The following is a 27,097-nucleotide window of genomic DNA, read 5'->3' on the forward strand; positions in this document are numbered from 1 at the left end:
TCATTGTTGGACTCCTTGATTAGTGATTTTCCTTCAATTACTTTCTGTAAGGCTGGATTTGTGGCTGCGTATTGTTTAAATTTGTTTTTATCCTGGAAAATTTTATTTTCTCCATTTATAGTGAATGAAAGCTTGGCTGGGTATAGTAATCTGGGCTTGCACCCATGGTCTCTCAGTTTCTGCAGTACATCTATCCAGGACCTTCTGGCTTTCATGGTTTCCATGGAGAAGTCAGGTGTAAGTCTGATAGGTTTACCTTTATAAGTAATTTGGCCTTTTTCCTTTGCAGCTCTTAATATTCTTTCCTTATTCTGTATGCTTTGTGTTTTGATAATTATATGGCGAGGGGATGTTTTTTTTTGATCCAGCCTATTCGGTGTTCTGTATGCTTCTTGCACCTTCATAGGAAAATCTTTCCTTAGGTTGGGAAAGTTTTCTTCTATAATTTTATTAAATAGATTTTCTGGACCATTGAGCTGCCCTTCTTCTCCTTCTTCTACTCCTATTATTCTTAGGTTTGGTCTTTTTATTGTGTCCCATATTTCCTGAATGTTTTGTGATGAGAGTTTGTTGGACTTGCTGTTTTCTTTGATCAGTGTGTTTATTTTCTCTATGGTATCTTCAGAATCCGAGAGTCTTTCTTCTATCTCTTGTATTCTGCTGGTTATGCTTGTTTCTGTAGTCTCTATTTGTTTACCTAGATTTTCCATGTCCAGACGGCCCTCTGTTTGTGTTTTCTTCTTTGCCTCCATTTCAGTTTTCAGGTCTTGAACTGTTTCCATTATCTGTTTGATTGTTTTTCCTTGGTTTTCTAGGGTATCATTCACTGATTTATTCAATTCTTCAAACTTTCTGTTATATTTCTCATCCATTTCTATAAGGGCGTTTTTTACATGCTGTTTAAGGGTGTCAATCACTTTCATGAAGTCAATCTTTTCTCCTTCCTCTTGATTAAGGGGTTCTTGTCCTCTCGTTGAGAGGTCGCTTGTTTCTGGTAGCTTCATGTTGCTTTTCAGCTTGTTGGGCGAATTCTTGCCTTGACGTCGGCCCATCTCTTCTTTCAAATGCTCCCTATGGATCTTCTTTTACCGGATTAGGTCTCCTTGCCTTCCAAACGCTGTCTCTCCCCAATGTTGGCTCTCCCAATGCTGGGTCTCCCCAATGCTGGGTCTCCTGGCGCCGAAAGATCAGGCCTCCGTGCTGGTTGGGCAGCTCGCAGACAAAGCGCCTACCCCGCTTGGTGCAGGCAGGCCACAGAAACAAAGGAACTGCTGCCCGCCCGGGAGCCCCGGGTACTTGGACCCAGCGCCCAGATAGGCTGCGCTGGGCGATGCCACGCGCCAAAAGAGGGCAGTGGGGGCGAAGTGGGGAGGGCTCTGGACGGAAGCTGGGTGGGCCAGGAAGAAAGAGGCAGCACCCGGGGAGTAGAGGCCCTGCAGAGAGCCCAAGCAGGACAGGGGGCCAAGAAACCCCCGAGCTCCCCGTCCCAGGCTGGCGCCGTGGGCCAGAAACTCACCCCAATGCTGGGTCTCCTGGCGCCGAAAGATCAGGCCTCCGTGCTGGTTGGGCAGCTCGCAGACAAAGCGCCTACCCCGCTTGGTGCAGGCAGGCCACAGAAACAAAGGAACTGCTGCCCGCCCGGGAGCCCCGGGTACTTGGACCCAGCGCCCAGATAGGCTGCGCTGGGCGATGCCACGCGCCAAAAGAGGGCAGTGGGGGCGAAGTGGGGAGGGCTCTGAACGGAAGCTGGGTGGGCCAGGAAGAAAGAGGCAGCAGAGAGCCCAAGCAGGACAGGGGGCCAAGAAACCCCCGAGCTCCCCGTCCCAGGCACGCGAAGATGTTTCTTAACTGTCTTTATTATCAAATTTTGAAATAGCAGGAGCAACCAAGCAGTGTGGGAATCAGTGTCATCATTTATACCTCTAATTTATTTTGAATATAAGTAGGAGTTATGCCTATAAGAATGACATTTACACTTTAATGTGTGGATTTCTATTAATTTATTTGGAAGAATGAAGCCTAGACCATAAATAGTCATGTGACTTTTATACTTTACGACTGAGGATTACCACACAGGCACCCCAGGAAGGGATAATATTAAATGCACTGTGACTTAAGAATTGAAAATTACAGTACAGTCCTGTAAATAAAATCATAGGGTATGTGGCGTTCTGAACAGGGTTACCTTGAAATCTATTTATTACAATTAGTTAATATGGGAAAATTTAGTAGAATGTTATTCCAATGCTAAATGGCTTGTTACGTTTTTCACAAAACATATGGAAGAGACCCATAGACTGTATTGGAACCAGGCATTATTCTTCATGTTCTATTTTGGCACGACTTCATTAATTGTTATAACATTGGTGGTATACATTTTTTCTTTTCTTTTTTGTTTTGTTGTTGGTGGTGGTGGTCGTGGTGGGTTTTTTGTTTGTTTGTTTGTTTGTTTGACACCAGGTATCATGTATCCCAGGCTGGTCTCAAAATTACAGTGTAGGTGAAGATGGCCTTGAACTTTGAACTCCTGACTCTTCCCCGCCTTGTGCTGAGACTACGGGTACATGTGACCATACCCATCATGTAAATATTTTTGAACAGTCAAGGTATTTTTTTTATTTTGTTTTTATTATTTTTAAGGCGTGTGTGTGTGTGTGTGTGTGTGTGTGTGTGTGTGTGTGTGTGTGTGTGATATGCATTGAGTACAGGTATGCCCAGAAGCCAGAGGTATCAGACCACCCTGGATCTAGAGTTACAGGCAATTTTGACCCACCTGACATGGGTGCTGGTGTTTGAACCTGGATCCTCTGCAAGAACAGTATGTGCTTCTTACCACAGAGCTATAACTCTAGACTCAAACATTTCTTTAAAATTTAACCAAGAGCTTAATGCATTAGACTGGTTTTATAGCAGATGAGAAATATAAGATCTTGCTGGGTACGTTGCATAGTCTGAGCTGCTTTTTAGTCCATGCAATCCAGACTTCATGTAGGCCTACTATCCTGCTGTCTTTGCCTCCTGAGTGCTGGGATTACATATGTGTGGCATTATGCCAGGACTTAAAGGGGCTCTCCTAAGAATGTGTCTATGTCATCTGACAGTTTCACTGTTAGGCAGCTGACAGCTATGGGAGGCAGCCATGGTGTCCATTTTTCAGAGCTCTTGATATTATTTTGTGAGCTTTTATTGTTTGTTTTGTTTCATTTTTCCAGACAGGGTTTCTCTGTAGCTTTCGAGCCTGTCCTGGACCTAGCTCTTGTAGACCAGGCTGGCCTTGAACTCAGAGATCCGCCTGCCTCTGCCTTCCATTTTCTGGAATTAAAGGCATGTGCCACCAATGCCCGGCTTCACCTACTTTTTGAGACAATGGCATTATAGAACAAAGGTGGGCATGCTATGGCATCCTGACAGGTAAATGTAGACTTCCTTTAGAATGTAGTGGGTCTGTACTTCTGACATACTTCACACTTCATCTTTCTTTCTTAAAGGCTTTCCCTCTGCCCAGGATGGATATCATTTCACCAACAGTGGTCTTCTGGGACCCTCTCCCCAACTAACTGGTTCAGAACAGCTAGTGTTGTGTTAGGGTGCTTATACCCATTAAGTTTGGGATTGTCATTTTGTTGGCCAGCTGCAGAGAAGGTGTTGTTCAAGTGGTGTTAGCTTAACTAGCGAAAGCAGGGACAAGAACAGGAAAGCATAAACAAGTAATAGCATTTGCTATGGAAAGTGTTTCTAGCTCTCCTCAGCATCCCTGCTGCTTCTCCTGCTGCAGCTGCTGCTCCCACTGCTTCAGTGGCGGCAGCGGCTGCTGCTGCTGCTGTGGTGGCTTTGGCTGCTGCTTCTCTTTCACCTTCATGGTCACTATCTAGTTGTCCCTCCTCCTCCTTTGCCTGTTCGCATGAGGTCTGCTAGGTGGTAGCGACAAGGCTTCTGTGGAGTAGTAGCAATCTTCTTTTCCTGGCAGAAACGTTGATAAAGGAAAAAAGCAAGAGTTCGTTAATGTTGAGTCTTGGAAATGGGCAGGAACCATCAGACAGGGAGTATAGGGCAAGGCTCAGTAGGACATAGGGGTGCATTTTAAAATGAAATAAGGGTTTTAAACCCCATTTTAAAAAGGCTGCTCTGGCTTCAAAACTCAGCTGGATGGTGTCTTTATTAGTAGTAATGCACTAACTGTGGATACATCATTCATTTTGAGAAAAATAAGATCCCTTATAGAAGCCTCATTGGCAGTTATAATTCTGGGTATTATAGTTTAAAATGTTAAATGATTCACGAAGGCTTATGGTTTTTAAATCCACTAATTAAATGTTTGTCAGGTTTTAAGACTTTTGAAAGGGAAATTGAGAGCTGAGTAGTTGTAGAAAAGCAAATTCCGTAAACGCCAATGTTCTTTCTTTACAGCAGCAGCAATTAACTTGGTCCTATTTGTTCATGCAAATCCTCACAGGGTGTGGTATTTCAAAAGTAGTCCTTGTTCTTTCTTCAAGTCTCGAGAGAAAAAAAAAATCCTGTTATTCTCTTGCCTGTCTGAGCTCTAACTCCTGTCAGAAGAAAACAGCCAGTCAAGATTTCTCCTTCCGAGGGTGCCAGGGTTCTTGTTCTCACAAGAATGGCTTTAAGCTTTTAGCCTTGTGGATTTAAATGAGCTTGGGGAAAATGCCTTGAGAACAAGTGTACTTGATTACAGCCTTATTTCTTAGCATCCTAACAACTTCGAGGCTCTTTGTAGTGGAGCTTTTAGTACAGAAATATGGTAACATGAAGTTTATTTCAAAGCCCCTAGTCTTCATGCTGACAGCTTCAGCATCTTAACAATCCTTACATTTTCTTTGCCAGGACAGAGATAAAACTCCAATAGGAAGTGAATCTTTTGATGTATAAAAGTATATTGTATCATTTAAAAACTGGTTGAATGGAGTCTTACCCGGTGATATAGTTCAATATCCACTAATCCTTCATTCTACACACTCAGCTTACCTTCTTTTATAAGTCTCTGCCATGTGCCATAGAAAGCATGAAGTTGAACTCTTCTTATGTTCAAATAACCAAGTTTCTGGTTAAGGCTTGAGTATTGAATTGTTTACCTTTGATAAGGGGGTGAGGGAGGGAGGGAGGGAGGGAGAGAGAGAGAGAGAGAGAGAAAGAGAGAGAGAGGGAGGGAGGGAGAGAGAGAGAAAAGTGTTGGAGGTAGAATTCAGGCTAAATGAGTGAGTATTCCACTATTGAGCTACACTGTCAGTTCAGGCTAATGATTTCTCTAGCATTAGCCATCTGTGTGAAGATTTCATAGTAATTTCTCTCCAATAATTATCTATCTGATTATATATTTTAATTTAAGATGATAAGCCCCTAATATGTGTTATTGCCAAAAATGTAGTCAAGAAACATAAAATTATTTTACAAACACATTTTCAAATGTACAAGGAAACATAATAGTGCAGTGAATAACCACCTACCAGCTGCATGAATTTTATATTTTTCATAAACTATTGACATATATATTATTTCTGCAGTATTCTTCCAAGAAATGGCTATTAGCCTATGTTACCACAGTGTCACTCTTGTATCTTTGTAAATTTGTATAAATCAGGATGAGAGTGACTTCCAAGCAAAAACCCCAAAAGGATGGATGATGGACAAGCATGAAGATTAAATAGGGCAAGAAAGATGATGTTGAGAGCAAACTAAATGGATGTTTTAAAATGTTTGATAATGATAAAAGCAAAACCTCTGTATGGCAATATTTGTTGTTTTTGAATCTCAGGCTTATGAAGTAAAGAAAAATGGGTAAGCTCAGGGCAAGTGCAATGAGGGACAGACTGGAATCTCTGAAAAAATTTACAAATAACATGCAATCCTGAAACAGAGAAAAATAGAAATTTATTTATTCTTCTAAAATAGAGGTTGAACGGTCCTCTTTCCATTTGCATAAACTGTTGATGAACATCCCTGAATTCAAATTTACCTTCGTATCTAGATATAATTTTAGATTATTCATTTCAAGGAATGGGTGGTGAGATGAGCCTAAGAAACATTAGGACTGCATGGGAAAAGGTGGCAGACAGAGAAAGCAGGTCATGAAGTTGTTGCCAAGTACCCTGAAAGTGACAACATGAATATCAGAGATGGCAGCTTGCCTGAACAATACAGATGTAGTGGTTCTCTTCATCTATAAGGGAATGCTAACTTGAGTGTTTATTGCTAAGGAGAAGAAAACGAGCAGTGTCCTCGAGTCTAGAAAAGGTATTGTCAAAATTACGCTTTGTTCCAGTGTTTCTGATAATATCCTTCTTAAACTCTGGCCACTTCAAATTCCAAAATACTTGCTCTTTTAAAAAAGACTATCAGACACTAGTTTATGTTTACATGAATGAAAACCACCAAGGAAGGGTAACTGAGAAACTCTTTGTGAACTGCCCTTCAGTGCATTTTCTACTGAGGTTAATCAATACTGACAAGAAAATGATACTGACTTGAGTATAGCTGATTTGGGAAAATGTAACCACTGGAAAAAGTATGATAGTGAATATTGGTCCTTGGATGCAAATCATGTCCATCTCCCCAAGAACAGCTCTTTTCCTTCAGTCCCCATGTTGTTCATGATGTGCTTTACTCAGCTCTATGAAAGTAGCTCAGAGAGTTTTCTTCACTTGTCCCAACAACAGGAGGAGAATAAGTAAGAGAAATTAAAAATTCCAACCCCCAGTGGAATCTGCCAGAAGTTTCAGACTGAGGTTATTGCTGATTCTGAGTGTCTTCTTCTAGTCATAGAAGAAATTGAGAATGTACCACTGAATAAAATGTTTAGGTCACAGAGGGTTTGAAGAGATGGAGTTAAGTGATACTGCTGATCTGTTGACTCTCATCCTGAGAATACACTTGAGAAATATTCTACAATCAAATGTTGATTAAAATTAGTCTAGTATCCAAAAACTCAAAGGAATATGAAAGTGTGAATTCTGAATATCAAATCATCAGGCAGGAAGAGATCCTTTAGTAAAATACATACTGCCCTTCAGAGAGGCTTATGTGATAACACACAGCCCTATGAATCTGTATCAACCAAGGTCAGTAAGTCTGTTCTCTCTATTTTAACAGGGGAGAAAGAGTGTGGACAATCTACCCAGTCCTCTAAACAACGCCACACACCAGTAGTTGAAACCTGGGATTTGTATCCTCTGTGGTGGTCCTGATGATAAGCTTGGTGATCCATGTGCTGGAGGAAGAAAGTGGAGAAGACCACAAATACTCCACAGCAGACTCTAATTTTCTCTGTTCATACCTTACCTCTGTTGTCATGAACAGCATTTTCATAGGTGCATTGTTATCCTCACCATGAGGACAGAGAAGAATAGAAAGTTAATTGCAAAGTAACCACAACTGCTCATGTCAAGTTTGTAAAATATCACTGAGATGCTCTTTGGTGTTTCTGTCACCAAATCAGTTTGTCGTGGACTTTTACACTGTTCCTTTCTGTCTCTTACTCGACCACAAAGGCCTTAAATTCCTCTGACGTGCATAGTGTGAGGGTTTCTGGAACACATTCTAGAACCTAGCAAAATGGGAGGGGCCTGTTATCTGTACATTGTCCTCTTCATCCTGAAATTCTTTAAATTGTGAGTATGTCTAACTTGATATCTTTCCAAAGGGAAAAATTTGGCATAAGTTCATTTGTTGTGTGGCAGTTTGCAAGATAAGTATTGGCTTATTTTGAGAGGTAGTGCATTTATAATGAATTCTTATGTTTGTATTGGTACTTAATCAAGGAGGAAGAATTAGTATAGTTCATAGTATAGTTCATTTCCATAGTTCCTTCCTGTTCTCATGTTTGTCCTACCCCTACTGTTCTGAGATAGTGAACATCCTCCAGAAAAGGGATGCTGATAGTTCCTCTTCCCAGAAGATACTGCAGAATTCTAGTTTGAGTGTTTAATTCACCTTCATAATCTCATTATTTGACTAAAGTGTATTAAAGTGAATTTTGAATATTTCAAATTTCCTATGCAGATTTACCTGAGGGAAGAAAAATCCTAAAACTAGAGGTATTATTTTGTCACAGGCATATGATGAGCCTGCCTCGTCTTTTAGCTACTAACACACATTCTCACCTGCTGTCTATTTTAAAGTCAGTTGGACAGTTTTTCTGGAAACAGACAGGAAGTTTGACTAGCATTGCTTAATCTTCTGCTCTAAATTGCTTGAGCACCCCACCCTGATTGTAGATGATAACGATGTGAAAGTGTCTGAATAGAGGAGGGAAGAAGAATAAATCTTGGCATGAAGTTGCCAAAAAAGAAGTTTAATATAGCCTAAGATGCACAAAGATAATTTGGTATGCACAAAATGTGTTCAGTAATTGAACTAAATGCTGCGTTTGAGCCACAGTATTAAAGGCCTTGCTCACCCAGTTGTGAATGAGATGGTCCACGATCTCAACACACTGAGAAGAAGCAAATATGAGTTGAAAGCCTGTTGTTGGGTATTGTAGATCTACCTAGTATTGTCACAGTGCTGAGCATTGCTCTAATCCACAGATATTCTTAGCATTGACTGTATTTTGGAGTTAGGGAATGGAATTTCTGGGATATGTTTCTGAGGGCAGTGGGGCCAGCACTTATGTATTTGGAAAAAAACTCGTGGTTCTATCTTCAGCCCTAGCTGCAAACTGCTGCTCCGAAGTGAAATGAAATTAAGCTATAAAAATAGAAGAGAAATAGCAGTGGGCCCAGGAAGCAAAGCAGACAATTTAATATTTGTTCTGTCACTAGTCTAATGGGTAGTCTTATTCAGAGTCACTCCATGCTTTTCATAGCTTCCAAATGTGAATATACTCTCTTGGTCTTTAAGGTCCTTCTAAGTCTGTCACTGTCACATTGAGAGAAATTGCATCCAACTTACTGGTTGACTTTGTGAGTATCTTAGCCTTTATAAAGAAGCCAGAGTAAATAGTAGTGTTAAATTATGTTCATATCATTTGAAAATTGTGGTTGTTTGGACTGTGCATACAGTCCAGCAATAGTGCCGTTGCTTGGAAAGTGAGAGGTAAGGGGTTCACTCCCCAGCATTGTAAAAATGTGCTTGTGATTCAAGCTTTATACTTTTTAGACTCCCAGAAAAGAAAGTTATGTTTAAGTGATATATAATAAGAAGCAAACATAGTCAACTTCTTAATGAAAAAAAAAAACCAGCTTTCATGAGGAGTGTGTGTGTGTGTGTGTGTGTGTGTGTGTGTGTGTGTGTGCGTTTTAGAATCTGATAACTTTCCCACGCATTGATATTACCACCTTGGCTATTAGTCTCCTTAATTTGATCAGATTTAAAGAAACTAATTTTTTAAATAAAATTACATCAACTAAAAACTCAAAGTAATAAAGTAAAATATTGACCATTATTTTAATGGTGTAGGACTATCTAGACTGGTATTTCTCAACCTTCCTAATTCTGCGATCATTTATTATAGTTTCTCCTGTTGTGCTGACCCCCAACCATAAAATTACTTTCATTGCTACTTCATAACTGTAATTTTTCTACTGTTATGAATCCCATTTATTTGAATATTTTTGTGACCCACAGATTGAGAACCACTGATTCAGACTTTGGATGACAGAAAACAATGATATAGGATTCTAATCATTTGATTAAAATGCTGAGATAAATCTAATTCTTGTTTAAGACAATGTCCAGTTAAATTCTCAGAAGTATCATGGGTGAGAATAAATGATATATTTTAGTGTGATTAATGCTAGAACACTTTAATCTGGTTCAGTTCAAAAGTCAGCCAAACTTATAGGAAGGTAGAATAATTTGGTATAGGCTAAGTGATAGAAGCAGACTTTAATGGCAACACTGTCAAGTAAGTAGGTATCCTTATTCTTCTTTAAACTATGAATATTCTGCAGAAATTAAAAGGTTTATGTCTATTAAACTTCTCTTTGGGGGATATATAAATGAATATGTATGTTGCTGTATGATGTGTGTGTCTGTGTATGTGTGTCATTTATACATGTGTATAGGTTTATGCACCAGTGTGTGGACATGGAGGCCACAGTGGGACATTGGACAACTTGCTCTATCACCCCCAGCTTATTCCCTTGAAACTTAACCTGAAATCTCTAACCTGAATTTTAACCTGAAATCTCTAACTTAACCTGAAATTATGCTGGCAGCCAGAAAGACCTACCAACCCTCCTATTTCTACTTCATCATCCAACTTTGAGGTTACAGTCTAGCTTACTTTGTTAAATGTGGGTTCTTGTGATTCAAATTTGGATTCCCATGCTTGTAGAGCAAGCACTCTTCTCCACTGAGCCATCTCCCCAGGCTTGGCACATTTATTTTATTTGTTTTATTTTATTTTATTAAAAATTTCTGTCTCCTCCCTGCCTCCCTTTTCCCTCCCCTCCCCCCACTTCCCACACCCCACTCCCCTCCCCCTCCCTCTCCAGTCTGAAGAGCAGTCAGGGTTCCCTGCCCTGTGGGCAGTTCAAGGTTCTCCCCCCTTCATCCAGGTCCAGGAAGGTGAGCATCCAAACAGGCTAGGCTCCCACAAAGTCAGTACATGCGGTAGGATCAAAACCCAGTCCTTGGCTTCTCATCAGCCCTCATTGTCAACCACGTTCAGAGAGTCCGGTATTTTTAGTTGGTTTTATACAGCTTCTGTCATATAACGGTTTGGGCAAGTTCTTGAGCTGAATATAAAGAAGTACACAGAGAGTTCCTTCTTGATAGGCATATTTAATCACAGAGAAAAATACAAAGGAAGGTGGAGAGAAAGGACAGTTTAACAGCTGAAATAGAATGAATTAAAAAGCTGGCAGTTGATTTGATTTTATTATTTATTTATTTATTTATTGGTTTTTCGAGACAGGGTTTCTCTGTGGTTTTGGAGCCTGTCCTGGAACTAGCTCTGTAGACCAGGCTGGTCTCGAACTCACAGAGATCCGCCTGCCTCTGCCTCCCGAGTGCTGGGATTAAAGGCGTGCGCCACCACCGCCCGGCTGGCAGTTGATTTTAAAAGACCTTTTTCTTTATGATCTTAAGTCGAAAACATGGGAGAAACCTATTTAATTTGCACATTTACATCATATGTCTGCCACCACACGAAAGTTAATAAAGGACTTCAGCGGCATCTTTTTAACAATCTGTGAAGAGTGCCATTGTCATGAAATATGTTGATCACTGATCCTTACATCTAGGATCCTTATCTTTTAGTGGTTTTGGATGCCAGTGTTGTAAAATAATTGTGTTGTGAATAGAAAATATGTATTTTATGGAAAATAAAGTTAAGTGAAGGGATAATAGAAAATTTCATTAGCATAAGTTACATATAAGGCAAAATTAAATATAAATTTAGTGTATTTGAGACAATGGATTTTTCCTTGTATTGCTAGTTAGCCTATCATCACAAGTATTCAGAGTAGGTGCTTGATCAACTCTTGAGAAATACAAGTGACTTCAAGTGAGGGTTAGAACATTGAATTTTTGTCTTCTCTTAGTTGGGGATGTTCTGTATTTGGGTTAATGGTACTTAGTCCTGGCAAGGTAACCTTTGGCTTTTTGGGGTATGGGAAGTCAGCACAGAGATAGGTCTTAGAATTAGAGAGACCTGTATTCAAATTTTCTCATGCCAATTGCTAGCTGTGTGACAGTGGGAATGTTTGTTAACTATTGTAGATTTCATTTTCTAATCTATAAAATGGGGTGGACTATGCCTGTATTATAAGGTGGCAAATTGAAATTACACAAGATGCTTAGTACAGTGCCTGGCACATAGTAAGCGCTCAATAAAATATTGCTATTATTATTATTATTATACTGTAAGTATTGTATATTCAAACATGACAATTTATTTTTGGCAAAATTTTAATATTGATTCCCTTCAAAATATGGTATACATGATGGTTTTTAAAAAAAAGAATAAGAATTTTAGTATTCTTCCTTGTTTGCTAATAAGTGACACCTGAAACAGTTCCATTGTTCTTTCAGTAATTCTTTTATACTGTATTTATAAAGTGATTACTATTGCATGATGTTGATTTACCTGGTGATTAGAGGTAATGACTTTTTGACATAAATGTATTCTAGTACTCTTGAAAATCCATCTACTTAGTCCCACTTTAAATATAATTAAGGCACTCTGATATAGGTAGTGATAATAAATCTGTATGGAATGCCTTCATGACCACTAAATTTTTAGCTTAGTTTCCTTACAAATAATTGTGCAAAGAAAAGTATTCTTGATAGGCAAGGGAGATTCTTTACAACTGACTTCTGAACTTTTTGATATTTCATACATTTATCATGGAATGTAGGAATTTTTAAGGATTGGTATTTAGAAAATAGGGGATTCATCAAGACTTTGGTACTGTTATTTTAAAACTATGCACCTTTCATTGCCTCATTCAATTTCAGACTACTGCCTACTAGTATTATTGCAGTGGACTTCCATCACAAACCTTTTCTTTCAACTTTGAATATTTGGTATGCTAGGCACTATATGTGTGACTGTATGTGCCTAGTACTTGTTGGTACTTGGTACCTCTCTCCATGACTATCATCATCTTTGGTAGTGATCCACACATTGCCTTGTAAGAAGACCCACATGAATGCCCACTGTGTCATTGATAGTTGTTTGATTTTTAAGTCATGGGCCATTCCCAGTGCACCTTACTAGTTTTGACTTATTGAGTTCTTTGTGTGCAATTCATGTGCCAATTCCTATCCTTGTAAGCATTTTTTAGTATACTGAGGGACTTGAGGCTATACCTCAGCTTTCATCTCATATGGCTGTTACATAAGTTCTAGGGAGTGAGATCAGAACTTTACATATATTTTTATCCATGAGATGATCCTACCAAATTATAATTTTCTTCATTTTCCCTGTCTACAGGGGTGGATTCTCTCTCTCTCTCTCTCTCTCTCTCTCTCTCTCTCTCTCTCTCTCTCTCTCTCTCTCTCTCTCTCTCTCTCTCTCTCTCTCCAAGTAAGTAATTTACTAGCTCTACCTTCTGACCATCATCTTCCATGACTGGGACTTAGGCCCAGGCTACTAATCTACTAATTTTGTCTCTGAATATAAGGGCTCCTAAACAATTGCCAGTCTTAACTCCTGATTTTCAAAATGTTATACAATATCTTTTATGCCACTAGGCTCCAAAATGTTGCATCTGTACTCTTGCATGTGAATGCTAGCCTTGGATGTGCTTAAGTTTACTATACTCTAGGTTTGATATCTAGAGCTAGCTTGGCAAACTACAGCCTTTAGGCCAAATCCACCCACATACACATTTTAAAAATAATTTGTTTTAGTGGAATATAGCTCTAGCTGTAATTTTCCTTGTCTGTGTTTACACTAATAGCATAATTGAGTAGTTTCAATAGACACTATTAAATTTTAACAAACCAATCTTTTACAGAAAGTATTTGCAGAACCCTGATCTAGAACCAAGTAATTTTTCTAGTTGAAAGTAGTACATATTCTTCGATAATTTTCATTCTACTGGCATGTATTCTGTCAATCCATAAATGCTAAAAAGTCAGTTCATTGAGATTGTGGAGATAGGTTCTAGCACATTCAAATTACTTTTTTCCTTGAACTTTCTGCTTCCTCTTTGTTATCTACTTGTTGCCCTTGTTTTCTTTTTAGTAGAAGAGATGTTGTGATCGTAAAAGCCTGTGCGATGATTTAACTATCTTTTAATCTAATATCTACATCATAATACAAACATGGTCTTCTAATTTCTAAGATCAGGCCTTTCTATCTTTCAGTATCTCTAACTCAGGTCTTCTAAGTTCCACAAAGGACAATAGCTTGGATAACTTGATTTTCCTCACATCACAACATCCTTATTTTCTAGTCTCTGGCCTGAAGCATTTCCAGTTCTTGTGTTTTCTAATCTATCCAGTATATTAGAGTTGTTAAAAGCCTCCCATCTTCCAATAATTTTTAGCAATACTTAAAGTTAAGCCCTGTCTTTCACAGTCCAAAGAAATACATTTCAGATCTTCTGTGGTCCCAATCACTCAATATTTCCTATTTGCAGGCTTTCTGGAGTCCATTTATTTCATAGCACCCAAGTGTAGCTTTTCCAGTAGTGTATTTTTCAGTTATCAGATTATTATTATTATTATTATTATTGTTGTTGTTGTTGTTGTTGTTATGTATTAATATCTTCTAAATCTTGATAAAACAGTCTTTTTAAAAATCAAATTTATTAGTTGACTATTTCATGCATGTATACATAATGCATTAAGATTACTCATCTCTATCCTTTCTAATCTCCTCCTTTTCCCTGTCAATTGTCATCTTCACTATAAATCTGTTTACTACACTCATATCTCTTTTGTGATCCACTGAGTTTAACAAGGGCCATCCATATAACCACGAGTGTGGAACTATCCTTTGGAGTATGGGAGGCTCATTAGAGTCACATCTGAAGACAGTGACTCCTCTTTTCCTAGTATAAGTAAGTAGCCACTAGTTCCCTAAGGAAGAACAGGAACCCGTTAGTCTTTTTCTCATCTGTGATTGACAAACCCCATCTTGTGATAGGCTCAGAAAATGTAACTGCATTTATTGTGAGTTCCTGATAGCAATGGCTTTGTCATGCCCAGAATATAGCATTTCATTGTCCTTTTCTCTGTCATCCCGCTCTTGTATTCTTTCAAGTCTGACAATGTCTTTTTATTGCCAATTCTTCCCTGACAGGAACTCTCATTTTCTAACACTCAGGGTTCCATTATTCTGAACTCATAAATAACAAGATCTAGCATCTAGAGCTCTTAAAATCTAGAGTTACCAAATCATTTAAACTTAATTCTTATAAATTATGTCAGTGTTTTGACAGGACTATGATAACGTTGAGGTTTTCTATTATCTCTCAATAGGTAAGGTTTTCAAATTTGTGATTTGTAAATGTCCATGTCTTTTGTTATCCATAAAACTACTGATTAAGGATTCAAAAATACAAGATATGTAATGACTTGATTATCCAAGACTTCTAATATAGGGCTTTAACTATCAAATATGCAAATATTCAGGGCCTCTGAAATCTTTAATGTCCAACATAACCAATGTTTTCAAAAATTCAGTATTTCCAAAAATCCTATGCTTATGATGTTTCCAATATCTAGGGTTTCCAGTGGTGCCAGTATCAAGGTCTTCCAACATCTCCAGGTCTTCCAGCAACTGCAAGTCTTCCAACAATATCAAGGTCTTCCAGACAATCCTGAACTTCCAGAAAATACATGTCTTCCAGACAATCCATGTCGTCCAACAACCTCCAAGTCTTCCAGAAAATCCAGTCTTCCATAAAATCCAGACCTTCCAGGAAAATCCATGTCTTCCAGGAAAATCCACGTCTTCCAGAAGAATCCACGTCTTCCAGTACAATCTATGTCTTCCAGAAAAATGTCTTCCACAAAATACAAGTCTTCCCATCAATCCAAGTCTTCCAGAAAAAAATCCTACGTCTTCCAGGAAAATCAGTGTCTTCCAGTCAATCCAGGTCTTCCAGAAAAATCCAGGTCTTCCAGATAATCTATGTCTTCCACCAGTTGAAGTCTTCCAGAAACTCAAGTCTTCCACTAAATCCAGGTCTTCCAATAAATCCATGTCTTCCAATAACCTCCAGGTCTTCCAGCCAAGATAGGTCTTCCTGAAGATGTACGTCTTCCTGAAGATCGATGTCTTCCAGAAACTTCTCAGTCTTCCACATATTCATGTCTTCCAAATAATCTTGGTCTTCCAGATAATTCAGATCTTCCTGAAAAATCCATGTTTTCCAGAAAATTTATGTCTTCCCAATATCTATGTCTTCCAGTAATGTTCTGGTCTTCCATCAATCTATATCTTCCAGAAAATCCATGTCTTCCATCAAATCCATAGCTTCCAGGAAGTCCATGTCTTCCAGGTAATCGATGTCTTCCCAAATTTCTATGTCTTCCCAAAAATCCAGGTCTCCCCCAAAATCCAAGTCTTCCCAAAATCCAGGTCTTCCCAAAAATCCATGTCTTCCCAAAAATCTACATCTTCCTGAATATCCATGTCTTCCTGGAAATCCATGTCTTCCTGGAAATCCATGTCTTCCTGGAAATCCATGTCTTCCTGGAAATCCATGTCTTCCTGGAAATCCATGTCTTCCTGGAAATCCAAGTCTTCCCAAAAAATCCAGGTCTTCCTGAAAATCCACGTCTTCCAAAAATATCCATGTCTTCCTGGAAATCCACGTCTTCCTAAAAATCGATGTCTTCCTGAAAAATCCAGGTCTTCCTGGAAATCCATGTCTTCCTGAATATGTATGTCTTCCTGAAAATCCACATCTTCCTGGAAAATCCAAGTCTTCCCAAAAAATCCAGGTCTTCCTGGAAATCCATGTCTTCCTGGAAATCCACGTCTTCCTGGAAATCCAAGTCTTCGCCAAAATCCAGGTCTTCCTAGAAATCCATGTCTTCCTGGAAATCCACATCTTCCTGGATATCCACGTCTTCCTGGAAAATCCAAGTCTTCCCAAAAAATCCAGGTCTTCCTGGAAATCCACGTCTTCCTGAATATGTATGTCTTCTGGAAAATCCATGTCTTCCTGGAAATCCATGTCTTCCTGGAAATCCACGTCTTCCTGGAAATCCAAGTCTTCCCAAAAAATCCAGGTCTTCCTGGAAATCCACGTCTTCCTGAATATGTATGTCTTCTGGAAAATCCATGTCTTCCTGAAAATCCACGTCTTCCTGGAAATCCACGTCTTCCTGGAAATCTAAGTCTTCCCAAAAAATAAAGGTCTTCCCAAAAAAATCCATGTCTTCCTGGATATCCACGTCTTCCTGAATAAGTATGTCTTCTGGAAAATCCATGTCTTCCTGGAAATCCATGTCTTCCTGGAAATCCACGTCTTCCTGGAAATCAAAGTCTTCCCAAAAAATGAAGGTCTTCCTGGAAATCCACGTCTTCCTGAATATGTATGTCTTCTGGAAAATCCATGTCTTCCTGGAAATCCATGGCTTCCTGGAATTCCACGTCTTCCTGGAAATCGAAGTCTTCCCAAAAATTCAATGTCTTCCTGGAAATCCTGTCTTCCTGGAATTCCACGTCTTCCTGAAAATCTACGTCTTCCTGAAAATCTACGTCTTCCTAGAAATCCATGTCTTCCTGAAGTCCAGGTCTTCCTGGAAATCCTCGTCTTCCTGGAAATCCATGTCTTCCAAAAAAATCCAAGTCTTCCTGAAAATCCAAGTCTTCCAAAAAAAAAAAAATCCAGGTCTTCCTGGAAATCCACGTCTTCCTGAAAATCTACGTCTTCCTGAAAATCCACGTCTTCCAGGAAATCCACGTCTTCCCGGAAAATCCAAGTCTTCCTGAAAATCTACGTCTTCCTGAAAATCCACGTCTTCCAGGAAATCCACGTCTTCCTGGAAAATCCAAGTCTTCCCAAAAAATCCAGGTCTTCCTGTAAATCCACGTCTTCCTGAAAATCTACGTCTTCCTGAAAATCCACGTCTTCCAAGAAATCCACGTCTTCCCGGAAAATCCAAGTCTTCCCAAAAAATTGATGTCTTCCTGGAAATCCACGTCTTCCTGAATATCTACGTCTTCCTGAAAATCCAAGTCTTCCCAAAAAATCCAGGTCTTCCTAGAAATCCATGTCTTCCTGGAAATCTACGTCTTCCTGAAAGTCCACGTCTTCCTGGAAATCCATGTCTTCCTGGGTATCTATGTCTTCCCGGAAATCCAAGTCTTCCTAAAAATCCACGTCTTCCTGAAAATCCACGTCTTCCTGGAAATCCATGTCTTCCAAAAAAATCCATGTCTTCCTGAACATCCATGTCTTCCCGGAAATCCAAGTCTTCCAAAAAAAAATCCAGGTCTTCCTGGAAATCCACGTCTTCCTGAAAATCTACGTCTTCCTGAAAATCCACGTCTTCCAGGAAATCCACGTCTTCCCGAAAAATCCAAGTCTTCCCAAAAAATCCAGGTCTTCCTGTAAATCGATGTCTTCCTGAAAATCTACATCTTCCTGAAAATCCACGTCTTCCAAGAAATCCACGTCTTCCCGGAAAATCCAAGTCTTCCCAAAAAATCCATGTCTTCCTGGAAATCCACGTCTTCCTGAATATCTACGTCTTCCTGAAAATCCAAGTCTTCCCAAAAAATCCAGGTCTTCCTAGAAATCCATGTCTTCCTGGAAATCTACGTCTTCCTGGAAATCCATGTCTTCCCAGATATCCATGTCTTCCCAAAATTCAGGTCTTCCTGGAAATCCATGTCTTCCTGGGTATCTACGTCTTCCTGGAAATCCATGTCTTCCTGAAAATCTATGTCTTCCTGAAAAACCATGTCTTCCTGAAAATCCATGTCTTCCCAGAAATCCAAGTCTTCCCCAAAATCCAGGTCTTCCTGAAAATCCAGGTCTTCCCGGAAATACACGTCTTCCTGAAAATCTACGTCTTCCTGAAAATCCATGTCTTCCTGGAAATCCATGTCTTCCCAAATATCCAAGTCTTCCCAAAAATCCAAGTCTTCCTGGAAATCCACGTCTTCCAGAAAATTCACGTCTTCCCGGAAATCCATGTCTTCCCAGAAATCCACGTCTTCCTGGAAATTAAAGTCTTCCCAAAAAATTCAGGTCTTCCTGGAAATCCACGTCTTCCTGAATATCTACGTCTTCCTGAAAATCCAAGTCTTCCCAAAAAATCCAGGTCTTCCTAGAAATCCATGTCTTCCTGGAAATCTACGTCTTCCTGGAAATCCATGTCTTCCCAGATATCCATGTCTTCCCAAAATTCAGGTCTTCCTGGAAATCCATGTCTTCCTGGGTATCTACGTCTTCCTGGAAATCCATGTCTTCCTGAAAATCTATGTCTTCCTGAAAAACCATGTCTTCCTGAAAATCCATGTCTTCCCAGAAATCCAAGTCTTCCCCAAAATCCAGGTCTTCCTGAAAATCCAGGTCTTCCCGGAAATACACGTCTTCCTGAAAATCTACGTCTTCCTGAAAATCCATGTCTTCCTGGAAATCCATGTCTTCCCAAATATCCAAGTCTTCCCAAAAATCCAAGTCTTCCTGGAAATCCACGTCTTCCAGAAAATTCACGTCTTCCCGGAAATCCATGTCTTCCCAGAAATCCACGTCTTCCTGGAAATTAAAGTCTTCCCAAAAAATTCAGGTCTTCCTGGAAATCCACGTCTTCCTAAAAATCTAAGTCTTCCTGAAAAATCCACGTCTTCCTGGAAATCCATGTCTTCCCGGAAATCCAAGTCTTCCCCAAAAATCCAAGTCTTCCTGGAAATCCATGTCTTCCTGGAAGTCGAAGTCTTCCCAAAAATCCAGGTCTTCCTGGAAATCCATGTCTTCCTGGAAATCCGCGTCTTCCTGAAAATCTATGTCTTCCTGAAAATCCACGTCTTCCTGAAAATCCATGTCTTCCCGGAAATCCAAGTCTTCCCAAAAATCCAGGTCTTCCTGAAAATCCAGGTCTTCCTGGAAATCCATGTCTTCCCAAAAAATCAACATCTTCCCAGGAAATCCACGTCTTCCTGAAAATCTACGTCTTCCTGGAAATCCATGTCTTCCCAAAAAATCCACATCTTCCCAGGAAATCCGCGTCTTCCTGAAAATCCACGTCTTCCTGGAAATCCACGTCTTCCTGACAATCCACGTCTTCCTGGAAATCCATGTCTTCCTAAAAATCCACATCTTCCTGAAAATCCACGTCTTCCTGGAAATCCATGTCTTCCTAAAAATCTACATCTTCCTGAAAATCCACGTCTTCCTGAAAATCTACGTCTTCCTGAAAATCTACGTCTTCCTGGAAATCCATGTCTTCCCAGATATCCATGTCTTCCCAAAAAATTCAGGTCTTCCTGGAAATCCACGTCTTCCTGAAAATCCAGGTCTTCCCAGAAATCCATGTCTTCCCAGAAATCAATGTCTTCCCAGAAATCCACGTCTTCCTGGAAATTCACGTCTTCCTGAAAATCTACGTCTTCCTGAAAAACCACGTCTTCCTGAAAATCCATGTCTTCCTGGAAATCCACGTCTTCCGGAAATCCAAGTCTTCCCAAAAAATTCAGGTCTTCCTGGAAATTTACGTCTTCCTGGAAATCCATGTCTTCCTAAAAATCTACGCCTTCCTGAAAAATCCACGTCTTCCTGGAAATCCACGTCTTCCTGAAAATCCAAATCTTCCCTGAAATCCAAGTCTTCCCAAAAAATCCAGGTCTTCCGGAAATCCATGTCTTCCTGAAAATCTACGTCTTCCTGGAAATCCACGTCTTCCTGAAAATCTATGTCTTCCTGGAAATCCACGTCTTCCTGAAAATCTATGTCTTCCTGAAAATCCATGTCTTCCCAGAAATCCACGTCTTTCCAGAAATCGAAGTCTTCCCAAAAAATCCACGTCTTCCTGAAAATCCACGTCTTCCTGGAAATCCAAGTCTTCCCAAAAAATCCAGCTCTTCCTGGAAATCCAAGTCTTCCTGGAAATCCATGTCTTCCCGGAAATCCCAGTCTTCCCAAAAAATCCAGGTCTTCCTGGAAATCCACGTCTTCCTGAAAATCTACGTCTTCCTTAAAATCCAGGTCTTCCTGGAAATCCAAGTCTTCCCAAAAAATCCACATCTTCCCTGGAAATCCGCGTCTTCCTGAAAATCCACGTCTTCCTGGAAATCCATGTCTTCCTGGAAATCCACGTCTTCCTGAAAATCCACATCTTCCTAGAAATCCATGTGTTCCCAGAAATCCATGTCTTCCCAGAAATCCAAATCTTCCCAAAACATCCAGGTCTTCCTGGATATCCATGTCTTTCTGCAAACCTATGTCTTCCTGGAAATCAAGGTCTTCCCGGAAATTTAAGTCTTCCCAAAAAATCCACATCTTCCCAGGAAATCCACGTCTTCCTGGAAATCCATGTCTTCCCGGAAATCCACGTCTTCCCAAATAATCCAGGTCTCCCTGGAAATCCATGTCTTCCCAAAAATCTACGTCTTACTGAAAATCCACGTCTTCCTGAAAATCCAAGTCTTCTCAGAAATCTAAGTCTTCCCAGAAATCCAAGTCTTCCCAAAAAATCCATGTCTTCCTGAAAATCCATGCCTTCCTGAAAAATCTACGTCTTCCCAAAAATCCGCAACTTCCCAAAAATCCACAGCTTCCCAGAAATCCACGTCTTCCTGGAAATCTTTGTCTTCCTGAAAATCCACGTCTTCCCAAAAATCCACAGCTTCCCCAAAATCCACAGCTTCACGAAAATCCAAGTCTTCCCAAAAATCCACATCTTCCTGGAAATCCACGCCTTCCTGGAAATCCACGTCTTTCTGAAAATCCATGTCTTCCTGGAAATCCACGCCTTCCTGGAAATCCACGCCTTCCTGGAAATCCACGCCTTCCTGAAAATCCACGTCTTCCTGAAAATCCACGTCTTCCTGAAAATCCACGTCTTCCTGAAAATCCACGTCTTCCTTGAAATCCACGTCTTCCTTGGAAATCCATGTCTTCCTGGAAATCCACATCTTCCTGAAAATCCACGTCTTCCTGAAAAATCCACGACTTCCCAAAAATCCACTTCTTCTGGAAAAATCCATGTCTTCCAAAAAGTACATGTCTTCCTACACCTCCAGGTCTTCCAGCATCTCCAGGGCTTCCAGCATCTGCCTGTCCTCCAACATCGCCACATCTTCCAACATCTGTGTCTTCCAATATCTTCAGGTGTTCCTGTAACTACCCAGTCTTCCATCAGCAGGCTCCATATCTGCACCTACCAGTGTCTACTGTGTATTGGTTTCCGATATTCAGGTTTTCCAGTGTCTTCCATATACAGGTATTGAAAGTTGTTTTATAGTTTATTTTTCCCAATATTTACCTAGTTTGGGGATTTTTCAAATCTAGTCTTTCCATCTAAGTCTTTCTAGGTGCAGATATTTTTAGACTAACTTCTCAAATTAACTATTACTGCTTCTAGTAGAACTAGCTTCAGAATATTTAAAAGCATATTAGCTCTTACAGATTAAATTTTAGGGGACAACAGTAGTATTATTTGTGACTTTTTTGAAATTAGAAGATGTATATTCTTTATAACTTTTAAAAGGTTGTGTTAAGAAAGAGGCTCTATAGAACTGATGCAGTAATTTTACAACTTAGGCAATGGTTATGGTTTTGATAGTCAACAATGTTCAAACACAAATTAAAATTTTTTATGGGAAGATTTCATGCTTAAAGACTAGTTTTATAATCTATGTAAAGATAGTGGCATATATTGATTTATTTTGTCTGTTTTTAATATTTGTCCCTATGTGGTAATAATAATAATAACAATAATAATAATAATAACAATAATGCAAAGCATTTGCTGTATCCAGGCACCATTCTAAGATCCTTACATGCATCAACTCATTTAATCTTCCCAACTCATTGAGAGAGGAGTTATTATTATTTCTGTTTTACAGATGAGGAAAGTGGTGTATAGTGGTGAAGTGACTTGTCTAAAGGACAGAACTAGTAAATAAAAGCGCTAGGATTGAACCCAGCTAGCCTGCTTTTAAAATTCATGATTCTACCACTCTTTTTCATAGTAACTGATGAGGAAAATTGGGATGAAAGTGAGGGGAACTAAAGTTTTATGGTTCCCATATTGTATGTAGAATTTTATAAAATCTCATGTGTCATATTTTAACCTGTCACTGTCTGAGCCTTATTTGAATCAAGTCATCCTAAAACCAGCTACTATACCACCCCCTTGCTCATGCACGTGAAAGTAGGTGCAAATATTTCCTGATACCATGTTAAAAGGATATAGTGAGGTACTGAAGTCAAATACACCTTACTTAGAATTACAGTCATAGCTTCATGCTTGGAATTTTAATGCTTGGAAATTTAACTTTCCTTCTCAGTTTAATACCTTGTCACTTATCATTCTCCAGTCTTAACCATGCTATCTGGGTCACTTACTATTAGTTTGTTTTTGACCTCCAGGATCTTCATGCTTCTTCAGATATCACTGACTTCCTGGGTTCCTGACCATTCACTGCCATGTATCCACATAATGGTAACTATAACTTAAATCCCAAGATGCTGAGCTAGAGAGCTTTTTTTTTTTTGATTCTCTAAGTCTCAAATCTCCTCAGGCACAGCTAGCAATGTTGCTACTCATGCCTCTGGTTGATATGAAAACATAAAAGACATATAATAAACTTATAGTTAGGCAAGTAATATCTAAAGATTTGCAGTCATCTGTGTGATAACAAAAAGTAACAACAATAACAATTGAAATATCAATACATTTTGAATTAGAGTTGACAAAGTGCTATCACCTCATTTATTCATCCATTCATTCATTCAATAAATATTTATTGAGCGCCAAATTTGTGCCAGGCATTTTTAATGGACCTTAAAATTATTTGGGGGTACTGATAATTTTCAGTTGTGGTAAAGGCATGGAGAAAAAGTAAGTATAGGATGCTGTGAGAATTTTGAAAGTCAAGAAGTCAAATTCATGCTGATGCTAAAGAATCTTTCTTTTTGGGGTGTTATAGTAAGCTTGCAATTTAGATAATATAGGTGAATTTATATCAGTTTTACCTAATTAGAGCAATGGGTATGGGTTTAAGGTGTTGTCTGAGCTTCTTTTTTTCCTTTACTTCCATTCTGCCTTAATCAGAAACATTGATAATTTGTAATTTTAAACATTTTATCCAAAGCATTTTCCTAATTATTTTCAATGTGAATAATGCAAGCTGGGTGTGGTACCTGCCATCTCAGCATTCTATGGACTAAATCAGGCAGAGTGAGAGTTAAAGGCCAGCTTGGCCTGCATAAGGAGAGCTTGTCTCAAGAAAAGGTGGATAAGTTTTAGAAGACTGTGATGGCCAGGTAGCTAAAGCATTAGACTCAGAAAAAATATATAGATAATTTATACATAATGGTATTCCCTATAGTTACTGGCTATAACCAAAATGGAAAAAAAATTCTAGATTGTGTCTGTGTCTGTGTGCGTGTGTGTGTGTGTGTGTGTGTGCACCGATTTATGTCCAATTATATCATTGTCTGTGAGTGTATGTGCAGGAGTAGAGAAATCACATGTACATATATATATATATATATATGTGTGTGTGTGTGTGTGTGTGTGTGTGTGTGTGTGTGTGTATGAGTGTCATTCTTCAGAAGTCGTTTGCCCTGTTTATTTGTGTCTATTTGTGTCTTTTGTTGTTGTTTGTTTTGACCCAAGGTCTCACACTGGTCTAGAGCTTTCAATTAGGCCAACTGGTCTCATGTCTCTGCCTCCCTAGTGCTGGAATTAGAAGGGCATAACACTACATCTAGCCTTTTAAAAATATAACTCCTCATGTTTGTGAAGTATATGCTTTACTATACGGGTTATATCCCCAGTTACTAGCTCTAGCTTTAAGGCAATAAATAAGTAAATGTGTTGTTTATATATGCTATTTGTCATTAAAATATATATGGCTTGTGCATTATGTAATGTTAGTTTCAAAATTAGCTCAGTGATATAAAGTGTGACTTTAGTTATTTTTCAAATATATGATCAGAGACAAATGGCCACCAGACAATGTGAACTGGTTATTATAGGGTAAGAAGGATGTGTGGGATCTTTTTTTAAAAATATTTCTACTGCTTTCCCCCATAGTATAACCATGCAAAAATTATGTTGAAGAAAAACATTTAATCAGTTGTATACAGTTTATTATTTATTTGCCTTTCTAAAATGTATATGTAACTTTTTATTTCAAAACTTGAAAATATAAAGAAATAAAATTAAAAAGCTTATTCTCAAATTTTCTCAGTTCTTACAGAAAATCATTATAAAGATTTTATGTTCTTTCAGAATTTTCAGCATATTTTTCTTTTTAAAAATGGAATGAGTCCACTATGTAACCTAATATTTTACTTAATAAATTGTTAATTTCCACAAGAGTAAACTGTGATTTTATGTTAAATTTTTAATATAAGGTATATTTATTTCATTTCCTTTTAGTAGACATTATATTCCTTCCAACATATTAGGTTGATTAAAACATGTTGTGATAAGTGCACAGACAGCACAAGTTGGATGATACCCAAACTACCATCACATTACAATTCAGTTTGTACTATGGGAAAACTTGTTTACATATTATTTAGATAAAGAATTAAAGTGAGAAGTCACTGATTCAAAGATTGCTAACTTCAATGTGTTTTTTCACAGAAAAACTTACAAGCAATCCAGGTGCCAAAAATTGAGAGATGGTTAAGAAAAAATTATATGTTACTTTCCAGAAGTTCCAGTTTACACCTGGAAGAATTACTGAAATGCTACCACGTTCACAAGGTGGTATCAGTAAAATGAACAGTCACATACAATATATATAATATTCATGGCTCGTAGATGGGAAATGGCATATGTATCTTCAGAAAAGGAACGAGAATATACCTCCTAAAATTTTAGCAGAAAAAATTCCAAAAGGAGTCCAAGTTCAGCTTATATTTATTTTTATTAAAGAAACAATGGCTCAGTCAGTAAAGTAGCTGCCACACAAGCATGATATCTTGAGTTTAGATGCCCAGCACCCACATAAAAATGGCAGTATCTATCTGAAAACCAATTGTTGAAGGAGATTGGTAGAGGTAGGTAGATCCTTGGAGCTCATTAGCCAGAGTAGTAGCTTTGATAAGTTCAAAATTCATTAAGAGACCCTGTCTTAACAAGTAACATGAAGCCTGATCATAGAAGATGCTTGAAATGCAAGTGTTCACAATGCATGTATAGCTGCATGCACATGTGCACATACTCACATGATGCTTATAATAATTGGTAAGCAGGGGTAATAATACATAGAGTAAAAGCAGAAAGCATTCCGTTCCTAACACTACTGCACAGAAATAGTTACAATTATTTGACTCTTCTTACTGATGTATCTATTAATGTCAATCTATTGTTGAGTATTTTGCAGAATAGAATTATTATATATAGTTACATAACATATAAATAGAATTAATATTGTAAAACTTCCTGCTCATTAGAAAGTCATTTTGCTGCATTAATTATTATTAGGTTCTTTTTGATACATGATAGTCTTACTTAATGTTTTTTTTCTTCTGCTTTGGGTGTTTGTTTGTTTTTGGTAGCATAGTCATTTCCTGTTTCCAGACTTCCAACCTTCTCTGCTACTTTGTTTCTAGTGCGCCCCCCCCCCCTTTGAAATAACACCTAATACAGTATTTTTACTTTCTAACAAAGTCAGCTTGTACTAATAGGTAATTGAAGCATTGAGCTGCTTTCAATGTGGTCTGTCTCTTGATAGTCCACATCTTCATCGCTTCTCCTCAGAGTGCTGCAACTGTGAAAGCAAAAGGAAATTTTGCAATCATATTTCTTCTGAGAATGTTTACCTTTGGATTCATAGTTTTAAAGTTCACATTCATTACATTTGGTACTGATTTATTCTTTTATTTTGGATTTTTGTCAGTTTTTCCTTTCTGCATTTTTAATTTTCTGTTTTGCAATTATAATAAATTGTTGAATTGTTCCCTTCCTCCCTCCAAACCCTTTCATATTCCATTGTCCTTCTCCTTCAAAGTCATGACCTCTTTGTTTATTAATTGCTAAAATTTGCATATATATACATATATACATAGATATCCCTAAATACAACCTGTTCACTCTGTATAATGCTACTTGTATGTTAGTTTTTAGGGCTGACTACATGTCAATGGATTTCTTTTATCTACAATTATTTAAAAGTTTGAAGTGTCACTTTTATTCTAATTATATTGATATATATGTATTTATTTATATACATTTGTATTGTAACTTTCGAGGTAAAGTTTTTAAAATAAAAATGGAGAAAGTATCTTATGTTGAATGTGTCAAGTGTTGGTTCTTTTTCATTCCTTTGTGGGTTCTTATCATCCAAGTTTTGTTTTTTACAATTGTTGATTACACAGAGTAGAACATGTAATGTAGCACATGTGCGGAGCTCAGAGGCCAACTCATCTCATCAGCCTTTGTCTATCCCTCACTGCTCCTGTCCATTCTGTTTACTACTGCCAGATTACTCTCCACAAGGGTAATGTTAAGCACCTTAAAATACCTGTTTCCTAATGAA

At 38.5% G+C, this 27,097-nt stretch overlaps 1 protein-coding gene and 2 pseudogenes across 3 annotated transcripts in view; 1 reads left to right on the top strand and 2 right to left on the bottom strand.

Moving 5' to 3' along the window:
- Positions 1 to 27,097, top strand: part of LOC121437315 (melanoma-associated antigen B4-like) — a 170,320-nt gene that overhangs the window by 54,143 nt on the left and 89,080 nt on the right. Inside the window, exons 5-6 of one of the 3 annotated variants that reach the window (XM_041637174.1) lie at positions 15,139 to 21,816; positions 22,968 to 23,040. The exons of 1 other annotated variant lie outside the window; for it this stretch is intronic. The gene's annotated coding sequence lies outside the window, so the exon portion shown is untranslated. The remainder of the gene's footprint in view (positions 1 to 15,138; positions 21,817 to 22,967; positions 23,041 to 27,097) is intronic. One more of the 3 variants, XM_041637175.1, reaches the window with a different exon arrangement.
- Positions 15,214 to 19,490, bottom strand: LOC121437318 (annotated as a pseudogene).
- Positions 19,681 to 21,409, bottom strand: LOC121437319 (annotated as a pseudogene).

The sequence above is a fragment of the Microtus oregoni genome, unplaced genomic scaffold (assembly GCF_018167655.1).
Source record: "Microtus oregoni isolate MIOR12 unplaced genomic scaffold, Mior012 000052F_000, whole genome shotgun sequence".
NCBI classification, from domain to species: domain Eukaryota; kingdom Metazoa; phylum Chordata; class Mammalia; order Rodentia; family Cricetidae; genus Microtus; species Microtus oregoni.